This window comes from Drosophila sulfurigaster, unplaced genomic scaffold, assembly GCF_023558435.1.
Source record: "Drosophila sulfurigaster albostrigata strain 15112-1811.04 unplaced genomic scaffold, ASM2355843v2 contig_222_pilon, whole genome shotgun sequence".
In the NCBI taxonomy this organism is placed as follows: domain Eukaryota; kingdom Metazoa; phylum Arthropoda; class Insecta; order Diptera; family Drosophilidae; genus Drosophila; species Drosophila sulfurigaster.
Window position 1 is genome coordinate 45,421 of NW_026909665.1, and position 5,678 is coordinate 51,098.

The following is a 5,678-nucleotide window of genomic DNA, read 5'->3' on the forward strand; positions in this document are numbered from 1 at the left end:
ACAGGAAAGCATAAAAATCGCTAAAGGTTGACTACATACATACATATTGTATATATGTTATATGTATCCATTTTCTGTCACATTTCCGTATCTGTGTGCATTTTATGGCTTTATTGCGCCACTTATTTGCTGTAGACAAAACGTTTAAGATTTAAATCAAAATTTACTGAAGACGGAAGTACTTGAATAATTCTATAAATTCGAGCACTCAAACATAGCTTTTAGTCGAGCACTGTTTGTTTACTTGTTTGTCCAGTCAACATTTTTCACAAAATAAAATAAAAGAAAAAATAAATCAAAAAGTACTGGACCATTTAAATTGCTGTGCTACGGATGCTCAGTAACAATTTGCAATTGCTGCGGGTATAATAGAAACTAAATTTCGAATTATCATAATTGTCTTGTAATTTAATTTTTAGTCAACACATTAATAAAGAAAATATTTAATTTTTCTTAAAAGTTTAAATTTTTGTAACAATTAAAACAGGGTATTTACTATGCTTCGCATTTTTCGCATTTTAAGTATTTAATAAAATACAATATTTCAGCTTGAAGCTATTTTATTTAACGAACAATTTTTTCATATTATGGTTTTGTTATATAAAAGTCAATTAAGTGGAAAGAGACTTTGCTTGGACACTGCCCCAAGCCGAATGGCATTCAAAGAGAAAGACATAAATTTTGTGTGCTGCCATATTTGATATTAATACTATATTCAAAAATTGTTAGTCTGACTAGCTTTAAGCATACACTGGCTCATAATTAAACTTTTGTGTGTTAAATATGATAAAGGCATTTTTCGTCAGAGGTAAAAGAAATGCTCTATCAACAAATATAAATCGATTACTTTCTACACGCACATGATACTTTCAGCTGGTATTGTGTATTTTATGTTTGTTCGATGTACCAGACAAAAGCAATCCCACACACGAGACAATTTTAATCAGAATCTTGTCAACATATTAAGATAATCCGCTATTAATCCCTTTGTCGACCCAAGGTCGCAATGATGATAACACTGCTTGATGGCTCGGCAACGGTGTCAGAGCGACAATAAAACCCAAACGCCTAAAATCCCAAGCGACAACTCACCTGCCCTTTATCCTCTTCGGTTGCCTTTTGTATGGCGAAGCTGTAAAAAAACCCTTTTATAATTATGATGACAGTAAACAAGGCAGCCAGAGAGTTGGCAGCCAGTCCAGCAAAAGCATCGTCCAATCTTTCACCCACAGCCAGTTGAGGGAGGTTAGGCTGTTGTCTTTTGGCTGCGGGTGGAAGGCGGAGGAGTTTTTGTGGGATTGGAGCTTTTATTAGCTACTTTACCATGGCATTGTTACACCTTTCATAATGAATTTCCAGAGGTAAGGCCTGCCGCAACAATGCCAAGACCGAGGATATTTCAATTTAGCTGCTCAAACAGTTGCCGCATTGACGTTTTGTCAGTTGTCTGTTGTCAGTTGTCAGTCTCGGGTTTGTTGTTTTGGTTGGCGTGCTGCGTGCGACGCCTGTTGCCTCCGCTGGAATTCCAGCCGTAAATATTTATGCCGCACAATACTTGTGCAGACAGTGCCAAAGGTGACGATGTTAGCTTTTTAACAGCTGCGGAATTTGTTGCCTGTCTTCGGCAGGCTAAAGCAATCTCAACTAATCTGCGGTTGCCATAAAATCTGAGCAAGTCGGAGAGGGGCGATTGGTGGGGTCATTGCGGTTGGCCATGTTCATCAAAATATTTGAACAATGAATGAATGATTAAATGACAGACAGTCAGACGGATAGACAGAAAGACAGTCGGGCGATGAGCTGTCACTTCATCAATCATACAAATGCTTATCGCTCTCTGAAATATATGTGTGTGTGTGTTTGTGTGTGTTTGTGTGTGTTTGTCAGTGGTTGGTTGTTGCCTATAAATAAACATAGATACTCGTACTTTGTTTGCCTCTGGCCTGTTAATTGTTCTTCACGATTCATTTTTCACAAGGCGCAAACTTTAAAGGCGCGCTCCCTACTTTCAGCTGCTTTTTGTTTGGCGTCAATGGGTCTCGGTCCTCTCTTCTGGGTTTCTGGGTTGCCCTCGCTTTAAAGAGATCATCAATCTTGTTTAATGGTTGTCCGCACGATTGAATTATTACATGTGTCAGCTGCGCGTGAGTTATTGATATTACGTAACAAATGAAGAAAGAACCGAAATAAAAATCAAGCAACATCATATAAAGTACACACATACACGCAGAGAAACACAAACACATTCATATATAGAGAAGTACATATTAGTTCAGTCATGATGCTTTTCCATCCTCTGACATCTTCTACTCTCTACGAAAGCGTGTGGAGCACAGTTGGCCCCACGTAGTTGTAGCATACTTTTATGCGCGAATTGTACTTGCAACCAGTTGCATGCCCCCACAGCTTGACAGACAGGCAGCTGCTGTCGTGCCTCTTTTGTAGGCATCGATTTTTATATAGGACACCCATCGATTTAGCTACCATTTGAAAGTAGAAAAAATGTGTGTTTGAATCGCTTTAGCTTTGTGAACGAGATGACAAATAAAATCGATAAACAGAAAAACCGACAAAAACTAGAATAAAAAGTGGGATGACTGAAGCGTGTGTTTGTTTTTTCTCTTTGTTCGTAGGAAAAATAGCAACGTGATTTGCATATTTTGACAAACTTGTAGCTCGTCAAATTGTGTTGGGAGAAAAACGGGAATCAAAAATCAAATACTGTATTAAATAGACCCAATGAACTTTAGCTACAAATTATATATTTCTGCAACGAATTGGCAAATGCTCTTTCTCTAACTTAAATAATGAAAGCAAGCTGCAATAATTTTGCTGCTTTATAAAAACTTGTTCCCCTTTCTTTACTTGAAAAACGAGAATTTTTGTACACACTTTTTGCGTTGAAAAATAAGCTGAGCGTAATAGGGAATATGAGCAAAAACGAGAAACTTGAAAAAAAGTGCAAGTCACGTGCGACATTTCAGTAAGCTTAAAATGGCTTTGCTGCGAAATCTTAAACTGTCATTTTATGTTTTATATCATTTCCATAGTCAGTGCTGTGACTATCGTCAAGCTATATAGTCATGTGCTCATACAGAATAGATAAGTGTGTTTGTGTTTGCAAGTGAGCGTTTGTCATTTGTGGGTGTGTGTGTGTGTGTGTCTACATAAACACGAACTTAAAGCCATGTGCGGTCACTTTATTATGCAATTTTGGCTTAATACGCATACGCCATGTTACCACGTTGCCACACATACACACACTCAGTCATCAGTCTGCAGTTTGTCCATCGTCTGTAGTCTGAACTGTGCAATGGCACGTAGAAAAGCTATAGCATATTTATATTGCGGTTAACATGTAATGTTTATTTATGCCGCATGAAAATGCAGCCATGTATACGCAGCTTTCTGCATTCCGCATTTGCATAATGCAAATGAACATTTGTCTAAAGTCGAGGGAGACCCGCCTGTAAGCGTGGCGAAAATTGTTGTGCTGCGGTCACTTTGCGTTCAATTGCATAAACTTTAATTGAGTAGATGAGTTAATCATTTGGTTACTGCATCTTACAACTGAATCTGTGCAACAGGCGACTGAGACTGAGACAACAGTTTTTCTTCCTCTGTCTTTCAGTTGTTTACTGTTTGCAATCAGAGATACTCAGTCCCACATTATGGACGTTGACGCGGAACGTAGAACGCGGACTCACTGTGACTCTGACTGAATGACTAAAGATAAGAGACAAAAGCGGGATTCAGACAATTCTGAGAGGCCCTGATATTCCGTTCAGGTAGACAGAGTGAATGGAGGACAAGCATTTAAGGCATGTCACAAAAATTGTATTTTACTTGCAAAAAAAACATCAGAAAAAGAAAGAGAAATTGCCAGTCTTCTTGGGCTTCCCTCCCGTTCTATCAGAGTGTCAGGTTTTATTCTGGCTTAAAGCTCAAAATAACATTGAATGGAATAGCTCGTTTTTGTTGTTGTTTTTCAATTTGTGTGTGTTTTGTTTTTGCTCAACCGTTTTGTTTTTTTTTGTTGTTTTTGTTGTTTTATTTTGTAGTCAACATTTCTGCACATTTTATCGCCCATTCGCTCATTCGCCTTTCCTTCTCGGGTCTGAGGCGCGCTAAACGCTTTGGGGCGTGGCGCCGGTGTAAAACAGCATGAAAACTCAGTCACAGCCAGCGCAAAAACATTTTGACACTAATTTCATTTTGTACATAGAAGAAAAGCAAGAGCTGTAGTTTTTTTGCCAACCATTTTTTTTGCCCCACACTCTTGTGTCTCTCACTCTCAGTCTCTGTGCTCTGGTGGCGTCAAAGGATTTTCCGCCAGAACAAAAAGGTTGAAATAGAATTGTAGACAGCACAAAAGTAAGGGTAAAATAGAAAACACATTGCCATAGATTTTCTATCCCCAAGCGCATTTCGCTTTTGAAGTTTACGCTTCTGTTCGGTCTGTTTTAGGGCTTCTGGTGGAAGGAGGCAGGTGTGAGGAGAGGAGAGGAGAGGCTGTCGGTAGTCGGCAGCTGTTCCATGATTTACTAAATAAAAATTTATACCGCATACTAATTAAAATGCCATACGCAAAATAACTTTTAATTTGCCTAAAATAAAAGCCGCATGCATTTAATAATTAACATAATTTTCGGGGCCACTCAACACGTTTACACCTTTAGGGAGCACCCAGGGGCATTCAACGCTTCGTTTTGTGGGCTCGCAAAGATTAACTGCCGTGAAAACATTTTGCATTTTTCCCGCAGAAGCCGAAAACAAAATAATGGAAAATGTAACAAGCCAGCCTCGAACCAGTTAGAACTTTACCTCACACTCTCTTTTCGGGGAATCACAAATTATATGCTAAAGTCGCTTTCAAGCTCTATAATCTGCCCTGAAACTATGAAATGACATTCGCTTAATGCTCGGGAGTGTAAAGCAAATAGGCTTATACGTTTTTCGCCCCGTTAAGAATCACAGTGGTGGCGAACAAGGCGAACGCTGAAAATTGTAAGTGACATTAAGAGGTCCGCGGGGAAAAGGCGACAACACAAGAAAAACGCAGGCAAAGCCAAAATGCGCGCCATGAAGCAAAACAACGCGCAAGGCAACACGGCTTGGCTCCTTTGAGAACTCGGTTAATTTTCAATTTGTTGGTCAGACCAAAGAAAAAAGGGCAAGACTAAAAGTGCTGTAAATGAGCTTGACACAAAAAAGTGAAACAAAAAGAGCATAAAGTGAAAGCAAGTTACTTTTCTTTTTTTTGTTTGCCATTTTCACATTTCGATTGTCGATTCAAATGCGGTGCTGAGTGAGGTGGGCAAATGCATAGCACGCACAATTTGGTAGGGAAAACATAAATAGTAGCAACAGCAAGCATATGCCAAATGGGCTAGTGATTGAGGAGAGTGCTGAGAGGAGGGAGAGCAGAGGAGAGAGGAGCCATCCACACAATAAACAACACATGAATATGTAACCGAGAAAATGAAGTCATGTGCGGCACCTGTTCAGTGCATTTCATGTTCGTTTGTATTGTCGATGGTATTGTTGTTGATGTTACTATTGCTGTTGTTATTGTTACTATTGCTTTTGATGTTGTTGTGTTTGCTGCTGTTGTTGTTGTTGTCGTTGCTGCTTTTATCACAGCCAGAACCAGCAAGCGGACAACACCGACGTTTGCT